The sequence below is a fragment of the Astyanax mexicanus genome, chromosome 12 (genome assembly GCF_023375975.1).
Source record: "Astyanax mexicanus isolate ESR-SI-001 chromosome 12, AstMex3_surface, whole genome shotgun sequence".
Lineage (NCBI taxonomy): Eukaryota > Metazoa > Chordata > Actinopteri > Characiformes > Acestrorhamphidae > Astyanax > Astyanax mexicanus.
Genome location: NC_064419.1, coordinates 38,024,959 through 38,043,126, shown reverse-complemented (window position 1 = coordinate 38,043,126; position 18,168 = coordinate 38,024,959). Strand labels below are relative to the sequence as shown.

The following is an 18,168-nucleotide window of genomic DNA, read 5'->3' as shown; positions in this document are numbered from 1 at the left end:
TACAAAACCAAACTCCAAGGCAAGCAGACTGCTTCTACAAACAATAGTGAAAGAATGGGTCATCACTACTAAATATTCCACAGTCAACTGTCAGTGCTATTATAACACAGTGGAAGTGAATGGAAACGAACGCAACTAGCTTTTTCAAACGTAAAATGAGAGGTCACCAACTTTCAATTGCTATATAGACCTTTAAACAACACATGGCCTTCAGATTGGCTCAATAACAGAAATGTTACCTCGGTCACGCTTTCTTGATTTTTTTTTAAAGAAGATAAGCTGTTAATTAATTAAAGTCTGTATTATGATCGACACAGAAGTTATTAAATAAAACTATATATTGTTGCTGTAAAATGAAAAACAAGTATCTCTAAAGCAGCAACTTTACAGGAGAGAGAAAAAAAAACTTCGAAACTTTTAATGGAAATCAATGTAAAAAGAGTTGATCAAGAATTTCCCCCCGGGAATTACATGGTTACAAAAGTATCTCTAAATGCCTTGTTGTTCATGTTCATTTGTCCACGGTAAGACAGACGGTCTACAAATAGAGAAAGTTCAGAACTGTTGCTACTCTCCCTCGGCGTGGTAAAGTACTGTAAAGATGACTGCAAGAGCACAGCACAGAATGATCAATGAGGTGAGGAAGAATCCTAGAGTGTCAGCTAAAGACTTACAGAAATCTCTGGCACATGCTAACATTTCGTTGACAAATCTACAGTAAGGAAAACTTTAAACAAGAATGGAGTTCATGAGTTCATGGGAGGACACCACGGAGGAAGCCACTGCTGTCCAAAAAAAAAAAAACATTGATGCACGTTTGAAGTTTGAAAAAGAGCATCTGGACGAACTGAGGTTTTTGCTGCCAAAGTTTCACATACTTTTTCCACCCTCACTGTGAATGTTAACATGTTGTGTTCAATAAATCCATGCAAATATATATATTTTTTGTGTGGTATTCATAGTTTAAGCAGACTGTGTTTGTCTATCGTTGTGACGTAGATGAAGATCAGAACAAATTTAATAATTAATTTTCAAAATTACCAGAAATCCAAGCAATCCCAAAGGGTTTACATACTTTTTCTTGCACATATACATATATTTATATATGTATATACATTTCCCCATGTGGCTTGTCATGTGGGTTCTACTTAAATGATTGCATATACAGTTTAAAGTGTAAAACGTGAACACAAAGCACACAGGCTGGGTGGGTTCAGACGTGGAGGGGCTACATCAGTCAGAAAACACACATGTAATTACAATCAACTTTAGGATCTCCATTATCATTAGCGGCTGTGCTGTCAGTAGTGCAGGCGCGACACAGGGCGCTCCAGCTGTGACTCCGCTCGAGCACCACCGTGGGTTTACTGAGCCCGCCACCGCAAAGTTTTCACACATCACTTCAATAATTAAATGGGTGCTGGCTCGTTAGGCAAATGTTGGCTTAATTTGAATGCAGTGTGTGCAAACTCGCTGTAATGATGAAATAACGAGACGTCATGTTTTGGCAACTTGGATTTTTTTCCCCCTACTTTTTCTTCCTCCTTTTTTTTTTTTTTGGAGACAGAAGCAATACGTTGGATGTCCCGGGGAGATAACACCTGTGTGCTAACAGGTGGCGTCGATTCCCGTAACGCAGTGAAATGAATATGTAACAGAATGTGAAACCTCGAAAATATGCCGTCTGCATACTTTACTGCGCTGCAACACAGCAGTACTGATACTCTAACATTTGTGCCCTTTATATACTAATATTCCTCCTGATTTCTTGAATGTCTTTTATATACTTATAATCTAATACTACACTAATATTACTATACTAATATTCCTCCTGATTTCTTAAATGTCTTTTATATACTTATAATCTAATATTATACTAATATTACTATTATACTAATATTCCTCCTGATTTCTCCTTCTGACTGGAATAATCTTCCTTTTTCTTTAAAAAAATTAACTTCACTTCACTGCTTCAGGAAATGTTTATTTTCTTATCTTAAAACTACGTGTTTATGTTTTTAATTTATTTATTTATATATATTTTTCTGTTGTTTGTATTGGTATTAAAATAAAAGTACCGATTGATGTTATATTTGTTATATATGCAATGTTATATTTTTTTTTTCATCTTAAAACAACTCTGTTTCTTAATTGTTTTCAGTTATCTGTATTGGAATATTATAAGTATAGAGTGATGTAATTTGATAAGTTGAGTTCTGGTGGAAAGTGAGCTGTATATGTATGTGCAATGTATGTTTAGTGTGTAAATGTTTTTTTTTTTTTTTTTTTTTCTTTTTTTGCTTGTTTGTTTTGTGTATGTATCTATAGGACCCCCTTGAAAATGAGATGTCACATCTCAAGGGGCTATCCTTTAAATAAATTCAAATTCAAAATTTCTTAAATGTCTTTTATATACTTATTATCTAATATAATACTAATATTACTATACTAATATTCCTCCTGATTTCTTGAATGTCTTTTATATACTTATAATCTAATATTATACTAATATTACTATTATACTAATATTCCTCCTGATTTCTTAAATGTCTTTTATATACTTATAATCTAATATTATACTAATATTACTATTATACTAATATTCCTCCTGATTTCTTAAATGTCTTTTATATACTTATAATCTAATATTATACTAATATTACTATTATACTAATATTCCTCCTGATTTCTTAAATGTCTTTTATATACTTATAATCTAATATTATACTAATATTACTATTATACTAATATTCCTCCTGATTTCTTAAATGTCTTTTATATACTTATAATCTAATATAATACTAATATTACTATACTAATATTCCTCCTGATTTCTTGAATGGAATAATGATGTTATGCACAGCAGAGGGAGAATATGCAAATCTCTCCAATCTTTATTTGAGGAACATCAGTAATATGTTTTCAATCATTTTCTCACACATTTATTGATATAATAAAGACTAGCTGCTCATCTTTGCTCCTTAAAGACTCTTTGGTGGAAACTTGTTTTGTACCAAATAAAAATACTATTCACCTGTTTTATTTATTTATTTATTTATTTATTAATTTATTTATTTTTGTCCCATTTTCTCCCTAATTCACAAGGTCAATTACCCAACCTACTCACTAGGACTCCCCCTATCACTAGTGATGCCCCAACACCAGGAGGGTAAAGACCAGCACATGCTTCCTCCAATACATGTGAAGTCTTTTCCCACTGTTGCTGATGCAGGATTGCTGAGTAGCATCACAGTGTGCTCGGAGGAAAGCGCAGCGACTCGGTTCTGATACATCAGCTCACAGACGCCTTGTGCTGATCGACATCACCCTTTGTAGTGATGTAGGGAAAGAGCGCCATCTACCTACCCAGAGTAAGGAGGAAACCAGAGGAAACCCATGCAGACACTGGAAGAACATGGAAACTCCATCCAGATAGGAACTTGAACCCAAGACCCCAGTGCTGGGAGTTGAACGTGCTAACCACGAAGCCACAGTGTCGCCACGAAATGTATAGTGATGGTGTGGTGATGAAGGTCTTAGTAACTGAATCACTAAGGTGTATGACACAATATGGACTGTAACGTAGGAGCAGACGGGAGGTGGACGTAAAAGCGGGTAAGACAATATTTATTAAATAACAAACAAACAAACAAACAAACAAACAAATAAGGAATAAACAAGAAAATATGAAAACATAAACAAACAGGGAAACAAACCGAGAACAAAATCTAGACAGATAATAACTAAACAGGGCTGGGGATATATATACAAGGAAAATAAACGTAAATAATATACAAAATAAACAAAGAAACAAACAGGAAATAAACGTAACTAGAAATAACGTGACCGACAATAAACAAGAGCGAGTAAATTAGAAAGCAATGACGTGACGTGACAGACAACGGGGGAAGGTGCAAAGACCGACGGATATACATAGACAAAAGGGTACTATATATACTAACATGAAACAATGAACACCTGGGGAGACAGGTAACGAGGGGCGGAGCTACAAATTACAGACACGTGACAGAAAATTACTGAGACACACACTAGGAAACGCTGAAACACAGGGGAACAGAGCGAGGCCGTGACATGGACAGCTCACTGACAAATAGAAACATTTAGCTGTGTTGTTTTTAGTTATTATAAATAAAAATAAATAAAATAAATTAAGGCTAAATTCCAGAAATCTCAACACTAACTTCAGCTCAGTCCACCCTCTTATCAGAAAAAAGGAAAAGTGTGAACTCAGTGGCTTGCGGAGAAAAAGTTCACTCCTGCAGACTCTGGCGGTAAAACGTAGATTTGTGTGTTGGGAGTTGTAACACTAGCAAATAGTGATTTACTGGAGGACTCTGAGGACTGGATTGGAAAACTCTGTGAAAACTCTGTGCAGTGAGGAAGAGAGAGAGAGAGAGAGAGAGAGAGAGAGATGGGGGGAAATTTCGACACTAACTTCAGCTCAGCCCACCCTCATCGGAAGCTTCACCGCGAAACCAACAGAACTGCATCTAATCAATACAGTAAGCCAAAAAGCCAAATCCGTGAACCACTGCCAAAATACTTCCAACAGGCACGAGCAGGAAGCAAAAATACACAAATAAATAAATATAGAAGAAAAGCACAAGTAAACATGCTAGCACTGCTTCTGCGAGTCCGACGACACTGATTATGTTTAATGGGCCTCCGACACGACTCGCAGCCACTGCCACAGCTCTAAATCAAATTCCGCCGCCGCCGCTCGTTGCAAAGCTTTGAGAGACACCCTGAGAGCAGCTCTGCGAGCTGTGAGCTGAATCCAAAGCGCCGGATCTGAGGGCCCGTAGCTGTGTGCTGATTGAGTGAGCCTGAGCCGGGTGCGCCGCGCATCAATCCCTGCGCTAACTGCAGCCTCTCTGCTGTGTCTAATGCTTTGACTCTGCCTGCCGACACCAGCCGGCAACAATGGGGCTGAAAAACAAACCTGCCTGCCACAGCACATCTCGCACTGAAACCACAAGAGAGGGAACAAGTGCGTGTGCAGGCTGTGTGTGTGTGTGTGTGTGTGTGTGTGCATGAGCAACTGAGCTCAGTTAAGCAGAAAATCTGGAAATGGCACAAAACACCACGACGAAGGGATAGATAGATAGATAGATAGATAGATAGATAGATAGATAGATAGATAGATAGATAGATAGATAGATAGATAGATAGATAGATAATGCTACTGCTAGCATTACTATTTAGCATTACTATCTATCATTAAGTATCTATCTATCTATCTATCTATCTATCTATCTATCTATCTACTATTGTTATTACAATGCTAACATGCATTTATGTTAATACTACGTTATTACTATTGTGTTATTACTGTCTTACTACAATTGATCTGTTAGCATGTTATTTCTATTGCATTACAATACTACTGTTATTACCATGTTATTAAAATGTTGCTTTCTCTAGTTATAACTGTTGTGCTATTACTACTGTTTTATTGCCATGTTTTTACAATGTTGCTTTGTATGCTTATAATTGGTGTGTTATTACTTCTGTTTTATTACTGTGTTATTAGAATGTTGCTTTCTATGGTGATAATTGTGTTATTACTACTGTTTTATTACCATGTTATTAAAATGTTGCTTCTTATGATTATAATTGTTGTGATATTACTTCAGTTTTATTACTGCGTTATTGCAATCTTGCTTCCTATGGTGATAAATGTTGTATTACTACTCTCTTAATACCATGTTATTACAATGTTACTTTCTGTAGTTATAACTGCTGTGCTATTACTACTCTTTTATTGCCATGTTATTACAATGTTACTTTCTGCAGTTATAACTGCTGTGCTATTACTACTCTTTTGTTGCCATGTTATTACAATGTTACTTTCTGTAGTTATAACTGCTGTGCTATTACTACTCTTTTGTTGCCATGTTATTACAATGTTACTTTCTGTAGTTATAACTGCTGTGCTATTACTACTCTTTTATTGCCATGTTATTACAATGTTACTTTCTCTAGTTCTAACTGTTGTGCTATTATTACTATTTTATTGCCATGTTATTACAATGTTGCTTCCTATGGTTATATTTTATATGCTATTATTACTGTTTTATTTCCCCATTATTACAATGTTGCTTTGTATGGTGATAATTGTTGTGCAATTACTACTGTTTTATTGCCATGTTATTACAATGTCGCTTTCTATAGTTTGAATTGTTGTGTTTTTACTACTGTTTTCTTATGCTTTTACAATGTTGCTTTCTACGGTTATACTTTTGCTATTACTAATGTTTTATTACCATGTTATTAAAATTAAGAGCTGATTATTAAGTTAATGCAATAGCATCACCTTTGTGTCATTACCATGTTCTTTACAATGTTATTACTATGTGTTACTGCGTCATTACAACAATATTACATGCACGTAATGCTGTGTTTTCAATTTATTAAAATTGTGTATTACATTGTTGTAACACTGTTACTACAAGAAATTATTACTTTTATAAAACGTTATTAATATTGTTTATTACCATGTTATTACAATCTTATCATGTTTGCATGTGTGTGTGAAATAGAGTGTGTATGTTTGTGAGAGTAAGGGTGTTGTGTGTGTGTGTGTGTGTGTGTGTGTGCACATAAATATATGAGCCACTGAGCCCAGACAAGCGTAAAATCTGGAAATGGCCCAAAACACCAGAATGAAAGAAAAACTGCAGCGTCTCTAAAGAAACCCGTTCATTTGTACTTTCCAGAGCACCACAGGGCAAACAGGGCAGCTGGCTGTGATGAGAGGATAATGGGGTCATTCGCCTGTATCATCACTAATTATATCCATGAAGGAGGGAATAAATTTGATTTACTGTATCTGTTTCATCCACTCATTTGTTAAGCACGGAATCTGCAGATTTAGACCGTGTGCACGCTAATTCAACCACGTCCTGCAGTCCTCTACCTGTAATTAATACTGGATTATATCACACTCAGCTTCACTGCTGAATGGAGAACGAGTTGGATAAGTCTGAAAAAATAAATGTTGGTTTTTGCAGTCTAATGCCAAAGTTGAGGCAACTTTTTTTAACTGGGTTCTTTTTGTTTACAGAGGAGTTTCATCTGTAAATATATTTCCAATATGTTAAAGTTTTTCATCATCATGATGCACTTTTCTGTTAACATGCTCAGAATTAGAGATGTTCGGAGATTCAATAGAGATGTTTCAACTGTTGTTTCAAATGATCAATTTGTTATCAAAAGTCAAGATCTAAAATATACATGTTTGCCATATCCACATGAACTCAAAGCTTCTAGGGGTGTCACGATTTAGATCGAAATTATGTCATGGTCTCGAGCATCGAAGTCAAAAAAAGGATTGACGATCCCTCCCGCAAAGGGCACAGCGCACTGTAGCTCAAAGAGCAGCCCTTTCTCCAGAGAATGTGGACATTCTTATCTTCTTAAAGAAAAACTTGAAAATATAAAAATAGCAGTTGTTTTGTCTAGCCTCAAATATGTTAATAGTTTTGGTACCTTAAGGAGCATCTTTCTCTCAGATAAAGTTAATAATATATATTTGTTAAAGAAAAAAACGTCATTCTCAGGCACTGAAAAAGTCTTAGTCTTATTTTTCATGTTTAACTGTTATAGTAGGATAGAGTTCAGTTTAATAATTGTTCTATTATTTTTCACATTACTGTTCCTGTATTTTTTTTTTACTATTTATTTTATGTGCACACTGCTGCTTCCAAAAAAAGCCACTAGATGGCATTACATATATATCTTAATTAAATAAATAATTTAAATTTGACCATTAGTGTCTAATGTGGTGTATTACAGAACACTTGTATCACTTTGCATCACTTATATCAAGCCCACCTTTTGAAATAAGATATTGTAAATTTGATGAATCAAACCAATGACTGACCATAGACTAATCTGAAACTGGCATAGGCCTCTCTGCTGAAAAAAAAAAAAGAAAATTGAGAATCGAATCGAATCGTGACCCTAAAATCGGAAATAAAATCGAATAGAGGATTTAGAGAATCGTGACACCACTAAAAACTTCCAAAAAAAAAAAAGTGTATTTTTCATCCCAAAAAATAAAATTAATACCACAGAGGTTAACAATTGGACACTGTGTGTTTTGCTAACAACATATAAGATAAGAGACAAGATAAGATCATCCTTAATTAGTCTGTTTCAGCAGCAAAGTGATAGCAAAGCATGCAGAAGCAGAGAAAACAATATCTAAATCAATATCAACTATGGTAAATGATAAAAAAATGCAAACAATCAAAAAAATCTGGTGAGTATTTGCACCAATATTTACACCAATTTCACATAAAAAAAAGGCTGTATTGCACATTATAAGGTATATTAGAATTTTACTGAGTTCTGCATCTAGTGAGATACATTTAGTGTTTGGGTACATCCTGCTGGAAAATGAAATCCACATCAGCAGAGGGAGCATGTAAGCATTGGTGAATACACAGAGTGAAATGTAATCTGGCTAATTTAAGAGATTTAAAAGGAGTGGAGATACAGTAGAGTAACAGCAGCTGTTAAGGAATTCTATGTGAGTCTTATCTTATCTTTTATGGGTTGAGGGACATTTTCTTCTTCTTCTGAATTCACTTTCTTGGCATGACTTATGCTGACATGACTGTAGCTCCATAACTTTTATTATATCCTAGGGTTACAATAAAGTAATAATACGGAAAATTATGAAAACTCTATGAGATACACGGTATATATATATGAGAGGTATACGCTATATAAGATATAAGATATTTCCTTTATTAGTCTCCCAGTGGTAAAATTCACATATATGATAAATGACAGAAATCCCTGGAACCACCAGTGATTCCACAGTGAAAACGTCAAGCATTCTTCGTTCACCAGTATTTTTTTTTTTTTTACTATACACATTAAACACTCCCTTCAGATAAACTCTCGCACATGATAGTTTAATACGAATTCATTTGCTTTTGTTTATTTTCTTTCCAAAGTATAAGGTGCAGTATTAATGAACGTCTATTTTTTTGTTCTTTTTTTATACATAAGGCGCACTGGATTACAAAGTGCATTTAAGCGACACTAGTTAGGATGCCTACATCGAAGTGAGCAAGGGTGTCGCCATGTTTCCCCTCTAATGGAGAAGCTGGAGGAAGTGCCTTAGTAAACAAAATTGTAATTCTTAAAAAAAAAAATAATAATAATAATTATTATTTCAAAGTCAAACGAGTGCTAGGTGTTAAACAACGCAGATTTCTCTTCTGAAAACCGTTTATTTGGGTGAGAAAAGCTCTTCCGTTTTCAGTGAAGTTTCTCCAGCAATAAGGCTGGGTGCAGCAGCATTAGCATTAGCTATATTAGCTATATTATCTATAACTATATGTTACATAAAGCACAACTGATTATAAGGCACACTTATAGTTTTTGGGAAAATTAAAGCATTTTAAGTGCACCTTATAGTCTAAATATTATTGTACTATACACAGCTCTGGGAAAAAAAAATAAGAGAGCACTAATTTTACCAAATTGAAAACCTCTGGAATATAATCAAGAGAAAGATGGATGATGATCACAAGCCATCAAGCAAAGCTGAACGGCTTGATTTTTTTTTGCACCAGGAGTGTAGAGAATAAAGTTATCCAAAAGCAGTGTGTAAGACTGGTGGAGGAGAACATGCCAAGATGAAAAGATGAAAATTGTGATTAAAAAACGAAAGTTTAATCCAGCAAATATTGATTTCTGAACTCCTCAAACTTCATGAATATGGACTTGTTTTCTTTGCATTATTTAAGGTCTGAAAGCTCTGCATCTTTTTTGTTATTTGAGCCATTTCTCATTTTCTGCAAATAAATGCTCTAAATGACAATATTTCTATTTGGAATTTGGGATAAATGTTGTCTATAGTTTATAGAATAAAACAACAATGTTCATTTTACTCAAACGTATACCTATAAATAGCAAAATCAGAGAAACTGAAATGTTCTCTAATTATTTTTATTTTTTTTTTAGAGCTGTATATCTGTAACATATAATGTAAAACATTTTTTAAGAGTTTTCACAGGCTCCACCCAATCATGTTTTGATACTTTTGAAAGAAAAGTCCAAGTAACTTTTTTCTAAGGTGTAACTCAGTAATGCACTGGTCCTCAACTCCAGTGCTCCAGTTTCAAGTACCACTACTTTCCCTCAGCACACCTGATCCAGCTCACGAGGGCTTGATAGTGATCTGATGAGCTAGATTAAGTGTGTTGGGGAACGGATTAGTTAAAACTATGCGTGGCAGGTGAGGTGGAGCCGAGAACCACAGCGCTGGATAAAGCTTCATAAGAGCAGCTTAGCTACGACATTGTATTATACAGTATCTGTCTGAGCCTAAGACCAGTAAGTCACATCCTAAGACCAGTTAAGACCAGTTTGAGAGCAGTGTGGTTGTGGTTTCAGAGTCACATTATGCAGCCATGCATTTTAGTACTGTGTAAAAAGTTAATGGAAACCGATGGTACAATAAAGATGTAGCAGAAATCAGGTCAAAAAAAGCTGAAATGACTCTTTAATAGTTTTTTATGAAGTAAAATGTGATAAAACCCATCCTCTTCATTAGTATTCCTGTGGTGTGAAATTTAGTTTTAGTGAGATTCTATTGTTCTTGTAGAATCGCATGCCATCAAACGGTCTCTGTCACATTAGCTTTTACCTGTGTAATGTTTCCCTTTCTATAAACGTTGCACTGAGAAGAAAGGAGGAGATTTCAGGAGAAAACTCATTATCATGAAAATGACCCTGCTAAAACTATATTAACCCCATGAAACTGAGGGTCTCGCCAATGATCCGTTCAGAGAATTATGTGATGACCCTTTTAACTTGTTTAAATCTACTGCCAGAGGACTTGTGTCTAGCAAAATGTGGAATCTGAGCTTCCTGTGTGCTATCGTGTTTATTGTTGTATTGCTGTATAAATTCTAAAATGCAAGATCTTGCCATTATCGTTAGATTTGCTGTATATTTATAGATAAATACTTATGTTTCCATTGTTTTCTTACATTTCTAAAAAATAAATAAATAAATAAATAAATAAAATACTTCTCTGGAGAGCTTTTGTTTACATACCTCCCCTTTCTCTCTGTTGCGCTTGGCGTGACTTTAGTTTCCGCCCAATGTTGTGCTCCCTATCTCCTTATAAGGGTGTTTTATTTTCCCCCTAGCCGAGGCAGCGATAGTGCATTGGACAGCGACCCTAATGACGCTGGTTCGATTCCACATGAGGAGCGGTGTGTTTATTTTTTATTTTTTCCTTTCTTCTTGGGTTTACCTGCTTTGAGATCAGCTGTTCTGCAATTGGGTTCAACAACCCTCTGGGCTGGAGAGCTACTAGTCTGTAGCACTCCATACTGTTACACATAATTTCCAAAACAGAACTTCATTGCCGATCCCTGTCTTATAACAACAAATACTGCCTTCAAGATCTTTTCTAGGAACATCCATTCATTTTTTTAACATGACAATGCAAAACCACATGCTGCACACATAATACAAGCCATGACTGCGGAGCGTGTCAAGAGACTACAGGTAACTAGACTGGACTGCTTGACCTTTTTCCTCAAAAAGAGATTGTATGAGATTTTTGAAAAAGATTGAAGAGTGAGTTGTACAAGTTGAAACTAAAAAGTAATCATTTGCTAAATATTGTGAGAAGGAACGACAGCCTTAAACAACATTTTTTTTAACTAAAGATAGCACAAAACATAAGAAAATTGTCTTTGGTAGATTGTTTCTTTGATATAACAATGCTTTTTGGCAATAAATCTCATACCATTGGAAAGATTGTTGATTTCTCTTTTAAACGGAGCCACATTTTTAGGAAACATGCATTTGTGGGATGAGCAGTAGAGCTGAGTATGAGGGTTACAGCCAACAGAAACAGCAAAATAAGCTGTTTGGTACTGGCAGAGGAAATCTGGCACAATTTGGAAAATTTGTCTCTACTGCTTATACTACAGATACAAGTTCTACACAAATGTGGCTCCATTTGAAATATAAATTAACAGGCCTTCCAACAATATATGAATTACTGCCAAGAAGCTTTGTTACAAAAAAAAAAAAAAAAAAAAAAAAAAAAATATATATATATATATATATATATATATATATATATATATATATATATATATATATATATATATATATATATATATATTTATCTACCAACCACAAATTCCCTTACTTTTACTCACTTTCTATAAGTGCAGATATCAATATATATATATATATATATATACATAGTGACAAATCATTGCTTTCCTATGAACAACATATATCTCGACACCAGCAACTTTACAGTAAAGAGATTAAGGGTGCTTTCACACCTGCCTCGTTTGGTCCGGACTTTCGGACTTTTCAGTTTGGTCCGAACCAAAGTAGCAGGTGTGAAAGGACCAGATTTTGGTTTGACCAAGTGGGGTGGTCTCGGTCCGGATCTTCTGAACCATGGTCCCGTTCGCCTGCAGTGTGAAAGCGCTTTTCTGCATGGTTCGAACTTTCGGACCAGTTACAGGAAGCTGAGCAGGCGTTCCTCAACAACGGCAGCAGAAGAAGAAAAATAAACAACTACTACTGACTGCAACCTGCGAGAAGGCGGAGTTGGACGTCTAGCGCGTCCAGTCCCACCAACTCTGTCCACGCCACGCCTTGTCAGTCTCGCAAGCTTGTAGTGTATACACAGTATTTAAGCCGGACGATGCAGCACATTATATTTAAAGTCCGATAACTGCCCTGTACATTGTTTACTTCCGTTCAGAGGCGGAGCTAAGACATGATGCTGGTAAAATGGGCGGGACTGGACGGCATGACGCTAACAAAGTGGGCGGAGCTGGACGCATGGACGTCCAACTCCGCCTTCCTGCAGGCTGCAGTCAGTACCCTCTCAAAATAACCGGAAAAGCAGGAAAAATGAGCCGTGGATACAGTAACTTTAGGACGAGCACGTTCATTTGGTGAATTTAAACTAACCTAGAGTACTGTTGCCACAATAGCAGCACTACTATGGAGATGAAATGAATCTGTTCAATCATTTTATCCTTATCCTGGAAAGGCTTCCCGCCGAATGAACCACCCGCTGAATTGTCAACACGCCAACGTCAGACGCATGTCGAGTTAAGGAAAACGCATCGATACGTAAGTGATGATGAAAGGATGTAGGAGTATCACACAAAGGTCTTTGGTGGTCATTTTCAAGATTTTTTTTTCATTGGTCCATTCATCAAGACAATTAGACGTAGTATAAGCTACACTTTAATGTGGAACAAAAATGGAGATACTTGATTTTCATTAGATAGTGAAAAAATGTATTTATGGTTAATATGTTGGGTCTATATTCTGTATATAGCCCGCAATTAAATCTTCTTACTCATCATCGCTGTCCAATGAAAAACACTTATCTCCAAAACAACAGCTTTACAGGAGAGAGAAAAAACCTTGTAAACTTTCAATGGAAGTCAATGTAAAAAGAGTTTATTTTAGGTCATTTTAGGTCAGAGTTTCTATTGGTCTGTTCATTACAGGGGCACAGTGTTAGGGACAGTTTTTCTGTTCAAATTGTGTAGTAAACAAAAATTGACAAGAATGGAGATAAATGTTTTTCATTGGACAGCGACATTGTGCATATTCTATTCTGTCCAAAGGTTTTCTCGTGTGAGGGTTGCAAATACAGAAGCAATATGTGAAAAAAAAAAAAAAAAAAAAAACAAATAGAAAAAGTAATTTCCTGGTATATCTGATGACACGCCTGATAATCCTTTTGTCTTTGTTGAGAAATACTGCAACCCTGCGGATGAAGAGAACCGTCTTCCTGTCCTTCTTGAATGTGGATTAAATCTTGGAGTTTTGGTATCAAATAAAAGTGATCAGTACAAATGAAAAAATGAATATCACAATCATTTTATTATCTTTATTGTTAGATTTTATTAGATTCATGGCTCCTTTAAAGCAGTGAATCTCTTGGTCTAAATCCTGCTATTGTTTCGAGTTGTGGATGTTCTGGATGTCCTTGTGGACTTTACTTAGCTGACTTTGTTTGGACAAGTGCATGGGGGTAAATACCGGCTTTCAACAGGATTTTGCAGACTTAGGAGTTAAGTCTTATGAATCTTGATAAGGAGCTTCCACTCTGGCACCTTCATTTCTCCTCTCGCCATGTTCAGGCTTGGTCTGATCAGCAGCAGGCCACGGTGCAACTCGAACATCTCTTCATATGAATTCTAATCGCCTCCCGCCCAGGAAAAACATGCATTCGCGCGGATTTCCCGGGAGAAACTTGCCATATCGGCATGATTGAATGGAAAGAGATTGGCTGTTTGGAAAATGTAACCTATCAAATCAGCCACATCCCAGGTCGCCAGTTACAGTGCATAAAGTAATAGAACGGGTTTATAAATCAGTGGATTGGCAGTGGCTGGCCGGTGGCGGAGGGAGGCAGCCCTGGACCACAGAGAACGAGTGCTGGGAATTCTCGCTAAGTCTTCTGCCAGCGCAAATAAGCTGAAAATAATAGACAGCGCAAAAATAAATCAATTTAGCCACATGCGCATTTCATTTAAGAGCACAGTGTTCCGTTCAGAGGGCATCTACGGACAGGAAACTCTCTCCACCAGCGCCCAGAGAGAGTCATCTTCAGTCTTCAGTGGTCAGGCTCTCAGCAGGATTAAGGCGGGGAGACAGGGGGCTTTATTATGGCGGAGCGGAGCGGTGCTTGGCCCCCTGACATTGCTGAAAGCAGATCTGTTTCTCTTTAGGGACGGACACTTATTTATCCTGGCCTTATCCTGCTGCAGTCGAGCATAGCCTCCACTGGGACTCACAGAGGGGAGATGGAGCTCCTCATTCAGCACAGCTGTGCCTTTTCTTTCTCTTTCTCTCTCTCTCTCTCTCTCTCTCTTTTTTATCTCTCTCTCTCTCTCTCTCTCTCTCTCTCTTTTTCTGTCTTACTAACACACATTCATAGACAAGATACAACAAGTACACACCCAAGACATCAGTGCATCTCTGGGTACATCGTTATCAGAATACTGGGCCTTTTGGTATCTTATAATTTTCAAAAAATAATGACTCTTGTGTCTATTCATATTCATATTCATATTTATAACACTTCTGATTACACAGAAATCATATTTCACCAGATTAATCACGTTATACTGTAGGTGGACAAATTTAGAGAAATTACACTTTAATAAAAGTGTGGTTGATCTGGAGTTGCAAACAGGGCTGAGCGATACGGATCAAAACTTATATCTCAATTAATTTTTAGCTGATTGGTGATATTTCATTTAAATCTCAATATATTTTTTTAGCTGAATCATGATATACATTATATATATATATATATATATATATATATATATATATATATATATATATATATTTTTTTTTTTGTTGTTGCTTGTGATTTTGTTTTTGTTAAATTATGATATATGAGATATCTTGATTTTTTTTTTATCTGTGTAGTGGTATATGGTATATGATATATATTACAAGATTTTTCTATCTGAATAGATGAATCGATCGTTTTTTTTTTTGTTTTGTTTTTTTTGCTGAATGGTGATATATGATAAATATCTCGATATTTTTTTTTTTGTTAAATGGTGATATTCAATATATATCTCTATTTTTTGCTAACCTGTGATATATGACATATATCTCAATATTTTTTTAGCTGAATGGTGATTTACAAAAAATAAATCTCGATTTTTTTTTGTTGAATGTGATTTTTCTTTGTTAAATTATGATATATGACATGTATCTTGATATTTTTTTTATCTAAGTAGTGCTATAAGATATATATCAATTTTTTTTTTAGCTGAATTGTCATACTTGATAAATATGACATACGATATATAGTTTTTTTTTTGCTGAATGGTGATATATGATATATATATATATATATATATATATATATATATATATATATATATATATATATATATATATATATTGATATTGTTTAGCTGAATATATATATATATATATATTGTGGCGCGCCTCTGGGGATGGGGGCGTGACCACTGTGACCCGGCAGCAGGAAGCGCAGATAGACACACAGACACGAGGAGTGAATTAACTCAGAACATACCTTTATTTCGGCTTTAAAATGCCCTCCACCACACCCAAAACAAACTTAAATAAACATGGCCCAGTGGGGCTCTAGAGTTTATTCGTTTAGTCTTCTTTTTAGAGTCTGTGCAGCCTCAGCCCTCTCAGCTCTCCAGTGTAGTCTCTCGTGCCGTCCCCCCGAGTGAGCTCAGGCTGAGTTGATATGCCTGTCCCAGCTGATCTGCTAATCAGTCCGGACCGCAGATCAGCTGGGGACAGGCAGAACTGAGCGTGTTGGCGTGGGCGGACCAACTCCCCCGCCTCCTCACGCCACAGTCCCTCCCCCTAAGCTTCCAGCCACCAGGGTCGAAGGTGAGGCGTGACCTGGTGACTGGAGCGAACGAAGAGAGGCAGGGTGAGGAGAGCGGGGGACGCAGTTCGTTCGCTAGGGCCCCCCTCTCCAGAAAGGGGCCCGGGGAGATGGCAGCCCACCTCCCAGCCTCTGAGCCAAAGGCTCGCGCCGCGGTAGGAGGAGCGGCGGCTTTGGGCGCCGTGACAGGCGCAGCAGCGGCTCGTGGCACCGGGACGGGTGGAGCGGCTGCTCGTGGCACCGGGACTGGTGGAGCGGCGGCTCGTGGCACCGGAACGGGTGGAGCGGCGGCTCGTGGCACCGGAACGGGTGGAGCGGCGGCTCGTGGCACCGGAACGGGTGGAGCGGCGGCTCGTGGCACCGGAACGGGTGGAGCGGCGGCTCGTTGCACCGGAACGGGTGGAGCGGCAGCTCTTCGTGACGCCGGGACGGGAGGCTGAGCGGCGGCTCGTGGGGCCGGGCTGGGAGCGGCGGTGGCTCTCTGTAGCGCCAGGGCAGGAGGTTCAGCGGCGGCTCGCGGGGCCGGGCTGGGAGCAGCGGCGGCTCTCTGTAGCGCCCAGGCAGGCGGCTGAGCGAAGGCTCGCGGGGCCGGGCTGGGAGCGGCGGTGGCTCTCTGTAGCGCCAGGGCAGGAGGCTCAGCGGCGGCTCGCGGGGCCGGGCTGGGAGCAGCGGTGGCTCTCTGTAGCGCCCAGGCAGGCGGCTGAGCGATGGCTCGCGGGGCCAGTCTGGGAGCAGCGGTGGCTCTCTGTAGCGCCCAGGCAGGCGGCTGAGCGAAGGCTCGCGGGGCCGGGCTGGGAGCAGCGGCGGCTCTCTGTAGCCCCAGGGCAGGAGGCTGAGCGGTGGCTCGCGGCTCTGGGTCGGCCTCGTGGCCGTTCTCCCTCCTCCACGACTCCGTCTCGGCCGCCGGCGGGTCCCGCAGGAGAGGCAGGGCGGAGTCGGGCCTCCGCCCGGGCAGAGAGTCGCAGAGCTCGTCCTCCTCCTCCGGGAAGACGCAGCAGCAGCAGAAGTCCGGGCCGGTGTGAGCGCAGTCCGCCTCTCGGTGTCTGGGTTGAGGACACCACTCACACCAGCCGAGTTCGGGGCAAGGCGTCCACTGCCGCTGCCGTCGCTCCTCGCGGCCCTCCTCAAGGCGCTGGTGTAGCCACTCCGAGAACCCCGCCGCCATTTCCCTCGGCCCGGGCTCCTCCTCGAGTAGGAGGAAGGCGAAATCCCCTGCGTCACCGGAGCAGAGCGGTGAGTAGCCGGGGGCGGGCTTCCCTCTCTTCCTCCCGCGAGGCATTTTTTTTTTTTTTTTTTTTTTTTTATAAAAAGGCAAAACAAAAACTGCGGGGTGGCTTCGGGCGGCCAAACAAAGGTATGACCTGAGCTCAACACAACCCCGCGCCGTGCTCCACTCCGCGGCTTCCTTCCCACCGGGTCATTGGACCCCGCCCAAAAGGGGCGGTGCCTGCATTCTCCACCAATGTGGCGCGCCCCTGGGGATGGGGGCGTGACCACTGTGACCCGGCAGCAGGAAGCACAGATAGACACACAGACACGAGGAGTGAATTAACTCAGAACATACCTTTATTTCGGCTTTAAAATGCCCTCCACCACACCCAAAACAAACTTAAATAAACATGGCCCAGTGGGGCTCTAGAGTTTATTCGTTTAGTCTTCTTTTTAGAGTCTGTGCAGCCTCAGCCCTCTCAGCTCTCCAGTGCAGTCTCTCGTGCCGTCCC

The 18,168-nt window shown here is 39.0% G+C and overlaps 1 protein-coding gene across 2 annotated transcripts in view; it reads right to left on the bottom strand.

Moving 5' to 3' along the window:
• The window catches only part of grid2 (glutamate receptor, ionotropic, delta 2), an 874,963-nt gene that overhangs the window by 357,277 nt on the left and 499,518 nt on the right, over positions 1-18,168 (bottom strand). The window lies entirely within an intron of this gene.